Raw genomic sequence first — 21,279 nt, 5'->3', positions numbered from 1 at the left:
TAGGAAAAAAGGCTTGGAATGCATATCTAAAACATATACACTGATATATTGTAGCTAAGCAAAAAATTACAAAAACTGAACACAAAGTTTTATTTAACACACTGATCAGACTGTATGATGCCACTGGGTCATCACAGCAAACTTCTTGGGTACCTAATCTTAAATGTGCATTGACCACTGCCAAAGTGAAACTACACTAGTAGAGGGAGAAGGTAATTTGCCCCTCAACAACAGTGCTGCACGACAAAGCCCCCAAGACTCCAGGTCACAACACAAGCATACAAAAACGGCATCAATGAACACCACACAGCACCACCTGCAAGTGAATAGATCAAAAATATTCACCTTCCACATGATTTCAGTCAAAGGGCTGACAGCAAACTAGTTGGAGCCGCTCTTGCAGACTCCTGATCATTTAAAAACATCTGTGATAAATAGCAGGGGTATGCTGCAAAAAAATGAGGGGACAGACTATGCAATATAAGATAATTGTAAAAAAAAAGATGTGGCCCACACAAAAACTTACACCTTAATCTACTGTTCCTTAGCAAAAATCTACTACACTAAACATGAGGTTCTTAGTTAATATTCTTATCAGACAGTATAAATTCCAATAAGCCTTCTACTTATTCCCCACCAATATTTTTTCCAGATGCAAAGGAACCAGCAGTGCTGATGATGTTGCTGCTCAGGCATTGTTAGCCGTGCTATGGTGTTATTATTTTACTCGCACTACTGCATCCTTTTACAGTTCCCTTTTTTTGTTTACCATACATTTTGTACATGGGTATAAAGTTTACAAAAATGGTTAATCAAACTTTTCCAAACCTGGAAAAATATGGAACCAACAGAAATGCTAGGTTGAGTGCATATGATAGCCCAAACGCCTAATGTAACAAAAGCACATCAGTAGAATTAGTTTGACAAATTAGATCCTCCTCGAAAAAAAGGAAGATGTGACAACAGATGCCAGATACAGGTGCTTCTCATAAAATTAGAATATCATCAAAAATTTAATTTATTTCAGTCCTTCAATACAAAAAGTGAAACTCAAATATTCTATAGAGACATTACAGAGTGATCTATTTCAATTGTTTATTTCTGTTCATGTTGATGATTATCCCTTACAGCCAATGAAAACCCAAAAGCCATTATGTCAGTAAATTAGAATAATTAACAAAAAACACCTGCAAAGGCTTCCTAAACGTTTAAAAAGGTCCATTAGCCTGTTTCGTAGGCTCCACAATCATAGGAAGTCTGCTGACTAGACAGATGTCCAGAAGGCAGTCATTGACACACTCCACAAGGAGGGTAAGCCAAAAAGGTCATTGCTAAAGAAGCTGGCTGTTCACAGAGTGCTGTATCCAAGCATATTAATGGAAAGTTGAGTGTAAGGAAAAAGTGTGGTAGAAAAAGGTGCACAAACAACCGGGATAACCGCAGCCTTGAAAGGATTAAGAATAGACCATTAAAATTTTTTGGGGAGATTCACATGGAGTGGACTGCTGCTGGAGTCATTGCTTCAAGAGCCGCAACACACAGATGTATCAAGGACATGGGCTACAAGTGTCGCATTCCTTGTGTCAAGCCACTCATGACCGATAGACAATCCCAGAAGCGTCTTACCTGGGCTAAGGAGAAAAAGAGCTGGAATTTTGCTCAGTAGTTCAAGGTGTTGTTTTCATATGAAAGTAAATTTTGCATTTAATTTGGAAATCAAGGTCCCATAGTCTGGATGAAGAGTGCAGAGTAACACAATCCAAGCTGCTTGAGGTCTAGTGTGAAGTATCCACAATCAGTGATGGTTTGGAGAGCCATGTCATCTGCTGATGTAGTTCCGCTGTGTTTTATCAAGACCAAAGTCAGCGCAGCCATCTACCAGGAAATTTTAGAGCACTTCATGCTTCCCTCTGTGGACAATCTTTTTCGAGATGGAAATTTAATTCTCCAGCAGGACTTGGCACCTGTCCACACTGACAAAAGTACCAATACCTGGTGTAAAAACAACAGTATCACTGTGCTTGATTGGCCAGCAAACTCATCTGGTACTGTCAAGATGAAGATGAGAGACGCCAGACCCAACAATGCAGAAGAGCTGAAAGCTGCAATCAAAGCAACCTGGGCTTCCAAAACACCTTAGCAGTGCCACAGGCTGATTGCCTCCATATTATGCCGTATTGATGCAGCAATTAATGCAAAAGGAGCCCCGACCAAGTATTGAGTGCATTAACTGAACATACATTTCAGTAGGCTAACGTTTCAGATTTTAAAATCATTTTTCAACTTGGTGTTATAAAGTATTCTAATTTACTGAGATAATGACTTTGGGGATTTCATTGGCTGTAAGCCATAATCATCAACATTAACAGAAACAAACACTTGAAATAGATCACTCTGTTTGTAATGACCCTATAAAATATATGAGTTTCACTGTCTGTATTGAAGAATTGAAATAAATTAACTTTTTAATGAAGGCTGGAAGAATAAAAAAGATTGCCGCACTAAGGGGCACTTACGAAAATGAGTGTAGTTGTCAGGATCTGAATTGTGTACCTGTTTTGCCTGGCCTTGCCCTTAGTCTGCCGGATCTAGCCCTTATCTAAGATGGAGTCGGTGGCTTCACGGGGCCATCTTGTTTCCTGTGTGATATTCCTTGCTTCCTGTCTGCTGCATATATGAAGGGACTCTGCACACTATATCTTGCATGTGTATCTCGTACTTCACCTGCTGCCAAGCTAGAAGGACTTGTATCTTGCCTGTCTCTTCTGTTCATCAGGATTCCCCGTTTGCTATCGGTCTGCCTCCCATCTGAAAGACTTTACTTCTCCAGATCTGCTCTGTACCCACCTCCGCTGCGGCCTGCTCACTGCTAGGAGCCCAGTCCGGGCTCCGGACCTCAGGATCCTGCATTCCTGGGCTGGAACTCTCATCATCGGTCTGTACTGACAACACCCTTATATTCCTGAGTCTGCATATCTCTGCTGCTTGATTCTTAGAACCTCTGTTTACTTTGCACTTGTTAACTGAAGCCTGTTTTCCTACAATATACTTTATTGAGTCTTGATATACCGTGTTTCTGTCTTCACTCTGATCCACGTCACCGGTCTCCATAGAATATCAGAATAATTCTATGACAGGATACACAAGCCTCAAAAAATGGAGATCACTGGGTCAGATTCTATGGAGGTGAGTATGAAAAAGCTATGCTCATTCGTCACAGGACTTCATGGGGAGCTTCAGGCGATAAAAACAAAGTTGGGGGCATTGGAGACTCAAACTAACCATAACGCGAATGTGGCCGATACATCCATTCAGGCCATAGCTACTCGCCTCTCAAATATAGAGACTACTGCCGCAGCTCCAGCCCCGGTTCCAGTTCAAATTCCGGCCCCAGCTTCAACATTCAACACCAGCTCCGGGTCCAGCCTTTCCCAAGCTCCCGCCATTCAGGCATTCAGGTTTGGTGGTGAAAGAGAAAAATTTTGTGGGTTCTTAAATCAGTGCCAACTATACTTTACAGCAAGTGCAGCCCAGTTTCCAACTGAACGGGACAAGGTGTTAATCATGATAATGCTGTTAACTAACAAAGCTCTAGCATGGACAAACCCCTTGATTGAAACCAATGATGCATGTTTAAATTCTCTAAATTACTTTGTTGCCACAATGTGTCAGATGTTCGATGATCCCAACCGAAACGTCACAGCAGAAACCGCATTACTGATGCTCCATCAAGGAAAACGTCCTGTCATAGAATATGCAATGGAATTTCAGAGGTGGGTGCTGGATACTACATGGTGCGACTCAGCAAAATACGCAGTGTTCAGGAGGGGTTTATCTGCTACAATTAAGGATGAACTGGCTCGTGGCGAATCACCTACTAACCTGGCAGACTTCATAAATCATTGTATTCGTATAGTTATTCATCTCACAGAATGCCGGCAAGAGAGGTGGGCAGATGCCAACCGTAACAACCCTATACCCTTCCCGTCTCCCTCCAGGGAAGCTCAGAACAAGTCTTTGCCTCAGGCAGAGTCAGAACCTATGCAGGTTGATGCAATTCGGAGAAGTTCCCTTGACGCACGCAAGGAACATCGTTTCAGAGAAAATTTATGCTTTTACTGCGGAAAATCGGGTCACTATATATCAGCTTGTCCAAGAAAAAATCGCAAGACCACCGCTTTTTGGAAGGGTTTTAATACTGACCGCCTAGTAATCTGTCCTATCCTCTCCTATTTAGCTAGAGTGGCCTCTTTTGCTAAATCCTGTTTTCTACCTGCGTGTGTCTATTCTTCTCCTACTCACAGTCAATGTTCGTGGGGGGCTGCCTATCCTTTGGGGGTCTGCTCTGAGTCAAGGTAGCATTCCTATTTCCACCTATAGGGGTATTTAGTCCTCCGGCTGTGTCGAGGTGTCTAGGGTTTGTTAGGCACACCCCACGGCTACTTCTAGTTGCGGTGTTAGTTCAGGATTTGCGGTCAGTACAGGTTCCACCGTCTCCAGAGAAAGTTTCATGCGGCTCCAAGATCACCGGATCATAACAGGAGACTAGGGAATCACAGTTTCCAAGTAAGCAGATACCATCAGGAGAACTAGCTTCAGTTGGGTCAGCAGGCACAGTTGATTAAAAACTACCAATAGAATATCAAGATTTTGTAGATGTATGTGACAAGAAAAACGTGGACAAATTGCCAACACATCGGCCGTACAACTGTCCAGTGGAACTACTACCTGGTGCTGCGATTCCGTTTGGGAGTATTTATCCTTTGTCTGGGCCAGAATTGAAAGCCCTCAAGGAGTATATCGACGAAAACCTAGCTAAGGGGTTTATACGACCATCTTCTTCCCCAGCAGGTGCTCCAATCTTCTTTGTCAAAAAGAAAGACGACTCACTCAGACCGTGTATCGATTACCGAGAGCTCAACAAAATTAGTTAGAAACTCCTATCCGCTCCCACTAATTCCTGACCTACTTGAGAGGGTACGACATGCTAAGATCTTCACAAAGTTAGATCTCCGTGGAGCATACAATTTAGTACGGATCCGCCCTGGTGACGAGTGAAAAACAGCCTTCCGGTCACGTTATGGACATTTTGAGTACCTCGTCATGTCCTTCGGTTTTCGTAATGCACCAGCTACATTTCAACACTTGGCAAATGATATTTTCAGACATTTACTCAATATATTCATTGTCATTTATTTGGATGACATCTTAATGTTTTCCAGCAACAACGAGGACCATCAGCAGGAACGTGAGAACGGTTTTGGATCGTCTACAGCAGAATCACTTATACATCAAACTGGAGAAATGTGAGTTCCACAAAATGGAAATCCAATTCTTGGGGTATGTTATTTCTCCCCAGGGTCTCAGCATGGATGCAAGCAAGACGCAAGCCATTCAGGAGTGGCCAATTCCCAAGGCAGTGAAGGAGGCGCAACGATTTATTGTATTCGCCAATTTTTACAGACGGTTCATAAAAATTTTTTCGGAGACCGTCGCACCCATTACTCAACTGACTCGGAAGAAGACGCCATTTGTTTGGTCACCACAAGCACAGACAGCATTTTCCAGATTGAAGTCTAAATTTACGCCGGCTCCCATCCTCGTTCACCCAGATCCGGACCGGGCCTTCATAGTGGAAGTGGACGCCTCAGAATGTGCTATAGGGGCCATACTCTTGCAAAGAACAGGTGTGAAAGACCTTCTACATCCTTATGCTTTTCTTTCCCAAAGGATGTCACCCGCAGAGAGGAATTATGACGTTGGGAATAAGGAGATGTTGGCCATTAGAACTTCATTTAAAGAATGGAGGCATCTGCTACAGGGAGTGTCCCAACAGATTGTCATACTCACGGACCACTGAAACCTTGACTTCATGAGGTTGGCGAGATGTCTAAAACCCAGACAGGCTCGATGGAATCTATTCCTTAACCAGTTTGATTTCATTATTTCCTATAAGCTGGGCTCTCGCAAGGGGAAGGCCGATGCACTGTCTAGGATTCATACAGATGATGTAACTCCAGCCTTGCCTCCGAGGACCATACTCTCAGAAAATAACTTCATAGGTGTTTTACACAATCAAGATCTATTAACGGATATTAAGGAAGCTTACGCTGCAGATCCACTTCTGATCCAACCACCAAGTCAGGTAAATCTAACCTTGAAAAACAGACTTTGGTTCCAGGGACAACGTCTGAATATTCCAGAAACGGTGAGATTAAGAGTACTAAAATTAATGCATGACTCTAAGATCGCCGGCCATAGAGGGGTCCAGAAAACTCAGGAATTCATATCTCGCTTCTTTTGATGGCCGACCTACCGGAAAGACATTCAACATTACGTTTCATCATGTGAGGTATGTGCCAGATCAAAATTTCCCCGCTCCTCACCTACTGGACTGTTGCAACCTCTCCATATCCCATCTCATCCATGGGGGTCTATCTCAATGGACTTTATAGTAGAGTTGCCTATTTCGAAAGGAAAGAACACAATTTTAGTAGTGGTCGATCAGTTAACCAAGGCTGCTCATTTCATCCCCTGTACCGGTTTACCAACAGCCAAACAGACAGCGGACCTTATTGTACAGAATGTTTTTTGGCTACACGGAGTTCCGGATGAAGTAATATCGGATCAAAGGGTCCAATTTACCTCAAGATTTTGACGAAGCTTCAGGGCTGCTCTGGATATCAAGGTAAATTTGTCATCTGCTTTCCATCTGCAGTCTAACGGCCAAACTGAACGGACCAATCAGACCTTGGAGCAGTACTTGCATTGCTACGTGTGCCATTTACATGATGATTGGGTGAATTTACTTCCACTGGCTGAATTCATGCATAATAATTCACAGAGTGCGTCCACCAACAGTCTCCATTCTTTGCTAACAAAGGATACCATCCCAGTATTCTCCCTCGACTCCCGATAGACATGTCCGTGCCCGCAGTATCCGACCGCATTACGTCTCTTCAACAGAATTTGGAGGCTCTGAAACAAATGCTGACCACTAGGGTTGAGCAAAACGGGTCGGCCATTTTCAGAAGTCGCCGACTTTTGGCAAAGTCGGGTTTCATGAAACCCGACCCGACCCCTGTGTGGGGTCAGCCATGAGGTCGGCGATCTTCTGAATCTGGTATCGGAATTCCGATACCGAGTTCCGATATGTTTGCGATATCGGAAATCAGTATCGGAATCCACATTTAAGTGTAAAATAAAGAATTAAAATAAAAAATATTGATATACTCACCTCTCCGGAGGCCCCTGGACATCGCCGCTGGTAACCAGCAGCCTTCTTTGCTTAAAATGAGCGCGTTCAGGGCCTTCCTTGACGTCACGGCTTCTGATTGGTCGCGGCCGCCCATGTGACCGCCACGCGACCAATCACAAGCCGTGACGTAATTCTCAGGTCCTAAATTCCTAATTCTAGGAATTTAGGACATGAGAATTACGTCACGGCTTGTGATTGGTCGCGTGGAGGTCACATGGGCGGCCACGACCAATCACAAGCCGTGACGTCATCTAAGGCCCTGAACGCACTCATTCTTTAGAAGGAAGGCTGCCGGAAAGAAGCAGGGCGCGTCCGAGGGTGAGTATATACCTTAGGAATATACTCACCCTCGGCTTCTTTCCGGCAGCCTTCCTTCCTAAGAATGAACGCGTTCAGGGCCTTAGATGACGTCACGGCTTGTGATTGGTCACGGCCGCCCATGTGACCGCCACGCGACCAATCACAAGCCGTGACGTAATTCTCAGGTCCTAAATTCCTAGAATTAGGAAGTTAGGACCTGAGAATTACGTCACGGCTTGTGATTGGTCGCGTGGCGGTCACATGGGCGGCCGCGACCAATCAGAAGCCGTGACATCATGGAAGGCCCTGAACGCGCTCATTTTAAGCAAAGAAGGCTACCGGTTACCAGCGGTAAGGTCCAGGCTGCGTCGGAGAGGTGAGTATATCAATATTTTTTATTTTAATTCTTTATTTTACACATTAATATGGATCCCAGGGCCTAAAGGAGAGTTTCCTCTCCTTCAGACCCTGGGAACCATAGTATCCCATTGCACTGCATTGGGTTTCGTGTTTCGGCTGACCTCGACCTCGACTTTTTTATAGGATCGGCCGATTTCACTCGACCCGACTTTTGAGAAAGTCGGGTTTCGTGAAACGCGACCCGATCCTATAAAAATAAAAGTCGCTCAACCCTACTGGCCACAGCTCAGGAGATATACAAGAAGGCAGCAGACAAGTTCCGCAAACCAACACCAACATACAAGGTAGGAGACATGGTTTGGCTTTCAACAAAAAACTTGAAGCTCAGCGTTCCAACATCGAAACTGGGGCAAAAATATTTTGGCCTATACAAAATCAGCAGCATATTAAGTTCCGTAGCCTGCCGACTCAAGTTGCCTAATTCTTTGAAAATACATCCTGTTTTTCATGTCTCCCTGCTTAAACTGGTAGTATCGAATCCCTTTCCTGGACGCACATCCATTCCTCCTGACCCAGTTCTCATTGATGGGCAAGAAGAATTCATTGTGGAGAATATCATCGATTCTCGGATCCATAGGAGATGACTTCAGTATTTGGTGAAATGGCAAGGGTACTCGCCTGAGGAGAATTCCTGGGAACCTCAGGAGAATGTCCATGCTCCTCACCTGATCCAACAGTTCCACAGCAGATACCCCAATAAACCAGGTCTGAGATCGTCCAGAGGACATCTTTTAAGAGGAGAGTAATGCAAGGATCTGAATTGTGTACCTGTTTTGCCTGGCCTTGCCCTTAGTCTGCCGCATCTTGCCCTTATCTAAGATGGAGTTGGTGGCTTCACGGTGGCCATCTTATTTCCTGTCTGATATTCCTTGTTTCCTGTCTGCTGCATATATGAAGGGACTCTTCACACTATACATTGCTTATGTATCTCGTACTTTACCTGCTGCCAAGCTAGAAGGACTTTGTATCTTGCCTGTCTCTTCTGTTCATCGGGATTTCCTGTTTGCTACCGGTCTGCCTCCCATCTGAAAGACTTTACTTCTCCAGATCTGCTCTGTACCCACCTCCGCTGTGGCCTGCTCACTGCTAGGAGCCCAGTCCGGGCTCCGGACCTCTGGCTCCTGCATTCCTGGTCTGGAACTCTCATCATCGGTCTGTACTGACAACACCCTTACAATCCTGAGTCTGCATATGTCTGCTGCTTGGTTCCTAGAACCTCTGTTTACTTTGCACCTGTTAACTGAAGCCTGTTTTCCTGCAATATACTTTATTGATTCTTGATATACCGTGTTTCTGTCTTCACTCTGATCCATGTCACCGGTCTCCATAGAATATCAGAATAATTCTATGACAGTGGTCTTGTGAAGGGTAGACAAACTTGCGTGGTGGTATGTTCCCCACTGTTCACTGGTGTCCGATATGGGAGCATCCTCCCAAAGACTGCAGAAGTGATATAGGGTGATAGCTCGATACAGAGGATGGGTCAAGAGATGGCTTTTTGAGGATAGGTGTGATTGAGGCATGTTTAAAAGCTTGAGGGGAAAACACCAGTTGTCAGTGAAAGGTTGAAGAGATGGGTTAGAGTTGGGATGAAGACTATGGCGAGGTTTGGGATGAAGTGGGAAGGGATCGGATCAAGTGCAAAGGTGGTGAGATGCGATCTTGAGAGTAGAGTGGAGAGTCGATCTTCTGTAATGGTGGAGAAGTTGGTTTTGGAGGTTGAGGGCAATTGGGAGGAAGGGCTCTTGGGGTTGTCGAATATCACTGTCTCTGATGTTCTCAATCCTCTGCTTGAAAAATGAGGCAAAGTCTTCAGCTGAGATGAATGGGGAGGGAGGAGGTGCTGGGGGATGGAGGAGAGAGTTGAAGGTGTTGAATAACTGTTTAGGGTTGTGAGACAGGGAGGATATGAGAGATGAAAAGTAGGTTTGTTTTGCTGTGGCGAGTGTGGTCTTGTGTTGTGAATTCTGCTCTTGGGCTCCTTCCGGTGGTTGTTAGTGGTAGTGCAGTTGTCTTGGGGTTGTAATCCAGGGCATGTGTTTCTGCTGATTGCAGCTCTACTAGGTATTTAGGTGTGCAGGACCCATTACTCCTGGCCAGTTGTCCATTGTTCTTGGAGCGATTGCATCTCTCTCTGGTTCCTCATGCTCTGCTGCCAATTCAGCTAAGATAAGTGTCCGTTTTTTTGTCTCTGTGCACATATGCAGTGTGCTTTGCAATTCAGTGCAATTCATTGTGTTTTTGTCCAGCTTAGACTTTGTTTGGATTTTTCAGTCATGCTGGATTCTCAGGAGTTGCAGATATACTTGCTATGTCTTTAGTTAGATGTAGAATATTTGTATTTTCTGCTGTGGATATTTTTAGGATTTTAATACTGACCGCTTAGAATTCTGTCCTATCCTTTTCTATTTAGCTAGAAGTGCCTCTTTTGCTAAATTCTGTTTTTCTGCCTGCGTGTGTCTTTCCTCTTATACTCACAGTCAATATTTGTGGGGGGCTGCCTATCATTTGGGGTTCTGCTCTGAGGCAAGATAGAATTCCCATTTCCACCTATAGGGGTATTTAGTCCTCCGGCTGTGTCGAGGTGTCTAGGACGCGTTAGGCACACCCCACGGCTACTTCTAGTTGCGGTGTCAGTTTAGGGTTTGCGGTCAGTACAGATACCACTTACTCCTGAGAAAGTCTCTCATGCGGCTCCAAGGTCACCGGATCATAACAGTACAACTGGCCAACAATGAGTTAAATGCATCTCAGAAGAAGGGAAGAAAGGTGTTGAGCCATTTTTTTTTTCTGTAGCCTGTTTTTTCTTTCCTTCCCTCTTTTCCTCTGGGTGACTGAGGAGACTTGTGCTAGCATGGATGTTCAGGAATTAGTTTCTTGTGTAGACCAGCTTGCTGCTAGGGTACAGGGTATTTCTTATTATATTGTTCAGACTCCGCTTTTAGAGCCTAGGATTCCTACTCCTGATTTGTTTTTTGGGGACAGGTCCAAATTTTTGAGTTTTAAAAACAACTGTAAACTGTTTTTTGCTCTGAAACCTCGTTCCTCTGGTGATCCCATTCAGCAGGTTAAAATTGTCATCTCCCTGTTGCGTGGCGACCCTCAGGATTGGGCATTTTCCCTGGAATCTGGGAATCCGGCCTTGCTTAATGTAGACGCCTTTTTTCAGGCTCTAGGATTATTATATGATGAACCAAATTCTGTGGATCAAGCGGAGAAGACCTTGTTGGCCCTGTCTCAGGGTCAAGAAGCGGCAGAATTGTATTGTCAGAAATTTAGAAAATGGTATGTGCTCACTAAATGGAATGATGATGCTTTGGCTGCAATTTTCAGAAAGGGTCTTTCTGAATCTGTTAAAGATGTTATGGTGGGGTTTCCCATGCCTGTTCGTCTGAGTGATTCTAAGTCTCTGGCCATTCAGATTGATCGGCGCTTGTGGGAGCGCAGAACTGTGCGCGCTGTGGCATTGTCCTCAGAGCAGATGCCTGAGCCTATGCAGTGTGATAGGATTCTTTCTAGAACGGAACAACAAGGATTCAGATGTCAGAATAGGTTGTGTTTTTATTGTGGCGATGCTTCTCATGTCATTTCAGTCTGCCCTAAGCGTACAAAGAGAATCGCTAGTTCAGTTACCATCAGTACTGTACATCCTAAATTTCTGTTATCTGTGACCTTGATCTGTTCATTGTCGTCATTTTCTGTCATGGCATTTGTGGATTCAGGCGACGCTTTGAACTTAATGGACTTTGAATTTGCCAGGTGTTGTGGTTTCCCCTTGCAGTCTTTGCAGCACCCGATTCCTTTAAGGGGCATTGATGCTACACCTTTGGCTAAAAATAAACCCCAGTTTTGGACACAGGTGACCATGTGCATGGCGCCAGCCCATCAGGAAGATTGTCGTTTTCTGGTGTTGCATAATTTGCATGATGCTATTGTGCTGGGTTTTCCATGGTTGCAGACACATAATCCTGTGTTGGATTGGAAGTCTATGTCTGTGACTAGTTGGGGTTGTCAGGGGGTTCATAATGACGTTCCTTTGATGTCAATCTCCTCTTCCAACTCTTTTGAGGTTCCAGAGTTTTTGTCTGATTTTCAGGATGTATTCGATGAGCCCAAGTCCAGTTCCCTTCCACCGCATAGGGACTGTGATTGTGCTATTGACTTGATTCCAGGCTGTAAGTTTCCCAAGGGCCGACTTTTCAACCTGACTGTGCCTGAACATACCGCCATGCGGAGTTATATTAAGGAGTCTTTGGAGAAGGGACATATTTGGCCATCTTCTTCACCGTTGGGAGCGGGATTTTTTTTTTGCTAAGAAGGATGGCTCCTTGAGACCCTGTATTGATTATCGCCTCTTGAATAAGATCACGGTCAAGTTTCAATACCCTTTACCTTTGCTTTCCGATTTGTTTGCCAGGATTAAGGGGGCTAGTTGGTTTACTAAGATTGACCTTCGGGGGGCATATAATCTTGTTCGTATTAAGCAGGGTGATGAATGGAAAACTGCATTTAATACGCCCGAATGCCATTTTGAATACCTTGTGATGCCATTCGGACTCTCTAATGCTCCATCTGTTTTTCAGTCCTTCATGCATGATATCTTCCGGAATTATCTTGATAAATTCATGATTGTATATTTGGACGATATCTTGATTTTTTCCGATGATTGGGAGTCTCATGTGAAACAGGTCAGGATGGTGTTTCAGATCCTTCGTGATAATGCTTTGTTTGTGAAGGGGTCTAAGTGTCTCTTTGGCGTGCAGAAGGTTTCTTTTTTGGGCTTCATTTTTTCCTCCCTCATCTATAGAGATGGATCCGGTTAAGGTTCAGGCCATTCATGATAGGATTCAGCCCACATCCGTGAAGAGCCTTCAGAAATTTTTGGGCTTTGCTAATTTTTATTGCCGTTTCATTGCTAACTTCTCCAGTGTGGTTAAACCCCTGACCGATTTGACGAAGAAAGTCGCTGATGTAACGAATTGGTCCTCTGTGGCTGTCTCTGCCTTTCAGGAGCTTAAAAGCCAATTTACTTCTGCCCCGGTGTTGCGTCAGCCGGAAGTTTCTCTTCCTTTTCAGGTTGAGGTTGACGCTTCTGAGATTGGGGCAGGGGCCGTTTTGTCTCAGAGGAATTCTGTTGGTTCCTTGATGAAACCGTGTGCCTTCTTTTCCCGTAAGTTTTCGCCTACTGAACGCAATTATGATGTCGGCAATCGGGAGTTGTTGGCTATGAAGTGGGCATTTGAGGAATGGCGACATTGGCTCGAGGAAGCCAAGCACCGTATTGTGGTCTTGACCGATCACAAAAATCTGATTTACCTCGAGTCTGCCAAACGGCTGAATCCTAGACAGGCTCGATGGTCCTTGTTTTTCTCCCGTTTTGATTTCGTAGTCTCGTATCTTCCGGGTTCTAAGAATATTAAGGCTGATGCCCTCTCTAGGAGTTTTTTGCCTGATTCTCCTGAGGTACTGGAACCGGTCAGCATTCTGAAGGAAGGGGTGGTCCTTTCGGCCATTTCCCCTGATTTGCGACGGGTTCTGCAGGAATTTCAGGCTGACAAACCTGACCGCTGTCCAGTGGGCAAACTGTTTGTTCCTGACAGATGGACTAGTAGAGTGATTTCTGAGGTTCATTGTTCTGTGTTGGCAGGCCATCCTGGTATTTTTGGTACCAGAGATGTGGTTGGTAGGTCCTTTTGGTGGCCTTCTTTGTCGCGTGATGTGCGTTCTTTTGTGCAGTCCTGTGGGACTTGTGCGCGGGCCAAGCCTCGTTGTTCCCGTGCTAGTGGGTTGCTTTTGCCTTTGCCAGTCCCTGAGAGGCCCTGGACGCATATTTCTATGGATTTTATTTCAGATCTTCCGGTTTCCCAGAGGATGTTTGTTATCTGGGTGGTTTGTGACCGGTTCTCTAAGATGGTTCATTTGGTGCCTTTGCCTAAATTGCCTTCCTCTTCTGATTTGGTTCCATTGTTTTTTCAGCATGTGGTTCTTTTGCATGGTATTCCAGAGAATATTGTGTCTGACAGAGGTTCCCAGTTTGTTTCTAGGTTTTGGCGGGCCTTTTGTGCTAGGCTGGGCATTGATTTGTCTTTTTCTTCTGCATTTCATCCGCAGACAAATGGCCAGACCGAGCGAACTAATCAGACTTTGGAAACTGTTTTGAGATGCTTTGTGTCTGCTGATCAGGATGATTGGGTGGCTTTCTTGCCATTGGCCGAGTTCGCCCTTAATAATCGGGCTCGTTCGGCAACCTTGGTTTCGCCCTTCTTTTGAAATTTTGGTTTTCATCCTCGTTTTTCTTCGGGGCAATTTGAGCCTTCTGATTGTCCTGGTGTGGATTCTGTGGTTGACAGGTTGCAGCAGATTTGGGCTCATGTGGTGGACAATTTGTGTTGTCTCAGGAGGAGGCTCAGCGTTTTGCTAACCGTCGTCGGTGTGTTGGTTTCCGGCTTCGGGTTGGGGATTTGGTTTGGTTGTCTTCCCGTCATGTTCCTATGAAGGTTTCTTCTCCTAAGTTTAAGCCTCGGTTTATTGGTCCTTATAGGATTTCTGAGATTATCAATCCGGTGTCTTTTCGTTTGGCCCTTCCGGCCTCTTTTGCCATCCACAATGTTTTCCATAGATCTTTATTGCGGAAATATGTGGTGCCCGTTGTTCCCTCTGTTGATCCTCCTGCTCCTGTGTTGGTTGATGGGGAGTTGGAGTATGTGGTTGAGAAGATTTTGGATTCTCGCCTTTTGAGGCGGAGGCTTCAGTACCTTGTCAAATGGAAGGGTTATGGCCAGGAGGATAATTCTTGGGTTTTTGCCTCTGATGTCCATGCTGCAGATTTGGTCCGTGCCTTTCATCTGGCTCGTCCTGATCGGCCTGGGGGCTCTGGTGAGGATTCGGTGACCCCTCTTCAAGGGGGGGTACTGTTGTGAATTCTGCTCTTGGGCTCCCTCCGGTGGTTGTTAGTGGTAGTGCAGTTGTCTTGGGGTTGTAATCCAGGGCAGGTGTTTCTGCTGATTGCAGCTCTACTAGGTATTTAGGTGTGCAGGACCCATTACTCCTGGCCAGTTGTCCATTGTTCTTGGAGGGATTGCATCTCTCTCTGGTTCCTCATGCTCTGCTGCCAATTCAGCTAAGATAAGTGTCTGTTTTTTTGTCTCTGTGCACATATGCAGTGTGCTTTGCATTTCAGTGCAATTCATTGTGTTTTTGTCCAGCTTAGACTTTGTTTGGATTTTTCAGTCATGCTGGATTCTCAGGAGTTGCAGATATACTTGCTATGTCTTTAGTTAGATGTAGAATATTTGTATTTTCTGCTGTGGATATTTTTAGGATTTTAATACTGACCGCTTAGAATTCTGTCCTATCCTTTTCTATTTAGCTAGAAGTGCCTCTTTTGCTAAATTCTGTTTTTCTGCCTGCGTGTGTCTTTCCTCTTATACTCACAGTCAATATTTGTGGGGGGCTGCCTATCCTTTGGGGTTCTGCTCTGAGGCAAGATAGAATTCCCATTTCCACCTATAGGGGTATTTAGTCCTCCGGCTGTGTCGAGGTGTCTAGGACGTGTTAGGCACACCCCACGGCTACTTCTAGTTGCGGTGTCAGTTTAGGGTTTGCGGTCAGTACAGATACCACTTACTCCTGAGAAAGTCTCTCATGCGGCTCCAAGGTCACCGGATCATAACAGTCTTGAAAAGTAGTGAGGGACTGTTTGAATGCGATGAAGTTCTTGTTGGAGTGGGATTTTTCCATCTCCGCTCAGCAGAAATGGAAGCTCGCCTCAGTTCTTTGGTCAGGCTGGTGTGCCAGGGCTATCTGTTGATTTTGCAAGCTTTGGTATGTGTGAGACGGGCAAGAGATTTCAAAGCTACAGCTATTGTGTTATATAGAGTGGCAGTGTCATCCGCATTGTGTAGGGAACTTATGTCTGTGAGAGGGAGGAGGAATTCAGAGAGTGAGTGTAGGTCGAGGTGTTTAAGATTTCTGCGAGGGTGTGCAAGTTTGTGGGGTGGGGATTGTAGACAAGGAGTGGAGAGGGAAGAGAATGTGAGTAGATTGTGGTAAGAAAGAGGAAGAGGTGAGTTAGAGATGTTAGATAAGGAGCAGAGGCGGGTAAAGATGAGGTCCAGTGTGTGACCATCTTTGTGAGTGGCTGCAGAAGACTATTGAGTGAGACCGAAGGAGGAAGTGAGAGATAGAAGTTTAGTGGCAGCTGAGAGGGAAGTGTCAATGGGTATGTTGAAGTCGCCCATGATAGTGGGGATGTCTGCAGAAAGGAAATGAAGTAGCCAGGTGGTGAAGTGGTCAAAGAAGGTGGTGGCTGGCCCTAGGGGGGCTGTAAATGACAGCCAGTTGGAGGTTGGAGGGGGAATAGATGGGCACAGAGTGCACCTCAAATGAGGGGAGGGTAACAGAGGGTGGCAGTGGGATTGGGGCGAAGGAGCAGTAATCTGACAGGAGAAAACCAACTCCTCCGCCATGCTTGCTGCTGGGGCGGGGTGTGTGAGAAAGGTGGAAGCCACCATACGAAAGTGCAGCAGGAGAGGCTGTGTCAGAAGGGGTGAGCCAGGTTTCGGTGATGGCGAGGAAGGAAAGTTTGTGAGTAATAAAAAGGTCATGAATGTAGGAAAGCTTGTTGCAGACAGAGCGAGCGATCCATAGAGCTCCTGTTAATGGGACTGGGGAAGTGGGGGCTGGGAGAATGGGTATAAGGTTAGAGAGGTTATGGAAAGTTGTGCTAGAGCGTGGATGAGAGGTAGAACTGACTGTGGGGATGTAGTGAGGAGGACCACGATTTGGAGAGATATTACCAGCAGTGTGAAGGAGCAGAGAAAGTGTTAGCAGGTGGGAGCAGGAGAGGGTATGAGGTGGCTGTCTGGGCTTTAAGACAGAGGATTGTATGTTGAGGAACAGTTCTGAGGAGGAGGTGAGATGGATGGGAAGGATTGAAGTAGAGATGAACAGTTCCTTACTAGGTGTAGGGATTAGGGGAGGTAGCAGAAAGTGAAGGATTATAGGGGTGAAAGTGAATACAAACAGAAACATTGTTTACAGTGACTGTGTCCAGTTACCTTCAGTTACCTTCTGGTTCAATTCTGGTTTTAATTCTACATAATCTTCACACTTCTAGGACACACTTATAGGAATCACACTGCAGACAAAAGTCTTTGCAGACTTGTGCTATGCAATATTTGTACAACTAAGTGCATTCAGGTGTGAAGCAGAGAGGAGTGCACAGATAGGAGCTCAATAATTGATGGACCACTGTATCTTATATACTTAGATTCTCTTGTAACAGGGGTAGTGCCACAGGATTGGAGGATAGCTCAAGAAAGGTAAGAAGGTGGATCCAGGCAACTACATCCAGTAAGCCTGACATCAGTAGTGTGCAAAATTTTTGAGGGCATTATAAGAGTTGACCTGCAAAATATATTGCAGAGAATAATATAAAAACTGACAACCAGCCTGGATTCATGAAGGATAAGTCATGTCTAACTAACATGTTGGGTTTCTTTGAGGAAGTGAGTGCAAATCTTTATGTAGGTAATGCAGCTGAGGTGATTTATCTGGACTTTGCAAAGGCATTTGATACAGTTCCACATAATACGCCTATACTTAAGCTACAGAAGCAAGGACTGGGGACAACTATATGCAGATGGGTAAGGAATTGGCTAAATGACAGGAAACAAAGAGTTGTCATAAATGGTACGTTATCAGGACCTTGTGAGCACCGGCGCGATGCCACGGCTGAGCAGGGTGACTCACCCACACTGCAGGAGAGCGCGGGGTCAGATGGCACGGGGAAAGCTCAGGCAGACGGGACCTGCGCAGCGTGCTGAAGGTAGCAGAAAACGATCATGTGACCACAGGGGGCGGGGCTTAGCATCCTGCTACTGGAGATAAGTGCAGGATTCTACAGGCACCCTGAAATATAGGAAAGGAAAACTCAAGTTGTACAAATGGGGGTCATACACGGAGAGGGCGGCGCGGTACAGAAGGGGCGAGCAGAGAATTGTCAGAACATAAGCAAGTAGTCATACACAGAGATAGCAGCGCAGTACAAAAAGGACAGACAGAACTCTAAATGGGGACAGAACCAGATCAGAACCAGACAAGCATGAAGCAGCACAGGCACAAAACACAGGCACAATAGGGTCACACACACTCGGCCAAGCGTCAGAATATAAGCGACAGAGCATGGCTCCACATTGAGGCTATAAAAAGCTTCCCAGAATCCCAGAGTGAGATCATCCAAGTTAACCCTAAAACCACCTAATCCCAGAAACTCAGCAGACCATGACGTACGTTTTCTAAATGGGATATAGTCAGCACAGATCCCTGCGCTACCCCACTGCTAGGGCCAATTCTTTTAACCCTCTTTATTAATGACCTTGTGGATGGGATTGAGAGTAAAGTGTCAGTCTTTGCTGACGACACCAAACTCTGTAGGATGTTAAAGTCTGACCATGACATTACAATATTGCAAAATAATTTAAATAATATGACTGAATGGACAAACACTTAGCAAATGAGATTTAACGTAGATAAATGAAAAGCAATGCACCCAGGACAGAGTAATCCTATTGCTGCATATACATTAAATGGGAGTATACTAGGGACTACAGATCAAGGGAAGGACTTGGGTATTTTGGTTACAAGTCAGCTGAGCAGCAGTCCTCAATGTCAAGCAGCAGCTGCAAAAGCAAACAAGATTTTAGGATGTATAAAAACAGATAAAAGTCCATGATCCCAATGTATTATTACCCCTTTATAAATCACTGGTTAGGCCACATCTAGAATATGGGATTCAGTTTTTGACTCCACATTTTAAAAAGGCTATTCAGAAGTTAGAATCAGTTCAATAACTAGATTATTACAAGTACATCAAAGAGAAATACTGCCTAGACCAGCGGCAAATCTTCCAAAATCAAAACAACATCAAATGATAGAACAGGGAAGCAACAAGCCGTAAAATTACATAATTTTTATTGAATCAAACATTTTCTAAAAGTATATATTTAAAAATTAAAAATATATTTTAGTACACAGTGGGGATGATACTATGCAAAAAGGAAGCCACCAAATAAAGGCAAAGTAATGTTGATGAAAAAGGCGTGGAAATAAAAAAACGTTGAAAAAAGTGTTTCAATTAGCAGAGTAATGTCAAGGGTCTATGAATGCACTAGGTATGAAAGGAGTCAACATAGAAAGCTTCCCAGCAGTATTTAGAACCCAAGGAAAAATGAACACCTAACATATGCAGAGGTCCCAGCATGCTTACAAGATGTATGTAATAAATAGTTATATATAAAGAACCAAGTGGGCTTATGGAACATAAGAGATTTAGCGGTATAGTAACCAAAATACCTTAGATGTAAGAATAATACTCTAAGAAAACATGATAAGACATTACCTTTAAGTGGTGGCGGCACCCCGACGTGTGTTTCGCGTATAGCTTTATCTCAGGGAAAGTGCGGCCACCACTTGAAAGTAATGTCTCAACATGTTTTCTTAAAGTATCATATCTGTGATATGTATATCATTTCTAGCCAGGTTTACCATGGGACTGAGGCCATTCACCCTTGGCATCATTCTAACAATACTTGTACTGCTTAACGTCCTAGTAGCTGACCGTACCACAAGATTTCAGTGTCATCTAATCTGTATTTAATTCTTCAACATTAGCAATATATTTGCCCGATTGCGGGTACCATCAGTGACAATCAGTTGGGTCACTTGATTACACACAGCTGGATTATATTTATCATCATTAGGCATTTAGGACAACATTGGATCATTCAGAGATCTACAATGAACTTCTGGAGTGAGTTTGCTGCACTGAAAGTAAAGGGGCCAAATAATATTGCACGCCCCACTTTTCAGTTATTCAATTTCCACAAAAATGTAAAATAACCAATAAATTTCGTTCAACTTCACAATTGTGTTCCACTTGTTGTTGATTCTTCACCAGAAATTTACAATTGGTATCTTTATGTTTGAAGCATGATATGTGGAAAAAGGTTGAAAAGTTCCAGGGGGCCGAATACTTTCGCAAGGCACTGTGTCTAACGATGAACGAAAAATGAAGAAAATACGTTTTCAGACGAATTATCAATCAGGGTCCACATAAAATGCAGTATTCTCAGCCCTGGATTTACAGAACTTAATCCCAAGGATGGAGGTCTGTACTGGAGAAATAAACCCAAGACTCGATGCACAACTCTGTGCCACCACATGAGCCCAAATCTGCTGCAGCCTGTCAACCACAGAATCCACACCAGGACAATCAGAAGGTTCAACTTGCCCCGAAGAAAAACGAGGATCAAAACCAAAATTACAAAAGAAGGGCGAAACCAAGGTAGCCGAACTAGCCCGATTATTAAGGGCAAACTCGGCCAATGGCAAGAAAGCCACCCAATCATCCTGATCTGCAGACACAAAGCATCTCAAATAAGTTTCCAAAGTCTGATTAGTTCGCTCAGTCTGGCCATTTGTCTGAGGATGAAATGCGGAAGAAAAAGACAAATCAATGCCCAGCCTAGCACAAAAGGCCCGCCAAAACCTAGAAACAAACTGGGAACCTCTGTCAGACACAATATTCTCCGGAATACCATGCAAAGAACCACATGCTGAAAAAACAACGGAACCAAATCAGAAGAGGAAGGCAATTTAGGCAAAGGCACCAAATGAACCATCTTAGAAAACCGGTCACAAACCACCCAGGTAACCGACATCCTCTGGGAAACCGGAAGATCTGAAATAAAATCCATAGAAATATGCGTCCAGGGCCTCTCAGGGACCGGCAAAGGTAAAAGCAACCCACTAGCACGGGAACAACAAGGCTTTGCCCGCGCACAAGTCCCACAGGACTGCACAAAAGAACGCACATCACGCAACAAAGAAGGCCACCAAAAGGACCTACCAACCAAATCTCTGGTACCAAAAATATCAGGATGGCCAGCCAACACAGAACAATGAACCTCAGAAATCACTCTGCTAGTCCATCTATCAGGAACAAACAGTTTCCCCACTGGACAGCGGTCAGGTTTGTCAGCCTGAAATTCCTGCAGAACCAGTCGCAAATCAGGGGAAATGGCAGAAAGGACCACCCCTTCCTTCAGAATGCCGACCGGCTCAAGTACCTCAGGAGAATCAGGCAAAAAACTCCTAGAGAGGGCATCAGCCTTAATATTCTTAGAACCCGGAAGATACGAAACCACAAAATCAAAACGGGAGAAAAACAGGGACCATCGAGCCTGTCTAGGATTCAACCGTTTGGCAGATTCGAGGTAAATCAGATTTTTATGATCGGT

General features: G+C 44.6%; 1 long non-coding RNA gene across 2 annotated transcripts in view; it reads right to left on the bottom strand.

Moving 5' to 3' along the window:
* The window catches only part of LOC143773414 (uncharacterized), a 67,182-nt gene that overhangs the window by 21,642 nt on the left and 24,261 nt on the right, over positions 1 to 21,279 (bottom strand). The gene's annotated exons all lie outside the window — the stretch shown is intronic.

The sequence above is a fragment of the Ranitomeya variabilis genome, chromosome 5 (genome assembly GCF_051348905.1).
Source record: "Ranitomeya variabilis isolate aRanVar5 chromosome 5, aRanVar5.hap1, whole genome shotgun sequence".
Lineage (NCBI taxonomy): Eukaryota > Metazoa > Chordata > Amphibia > Anura > Dendrobatidae > Ranitomeya > Ranitomeya variabilis.
This window is presented reverse-complemented; position numbering and strand designations above follow the sequence as displayed.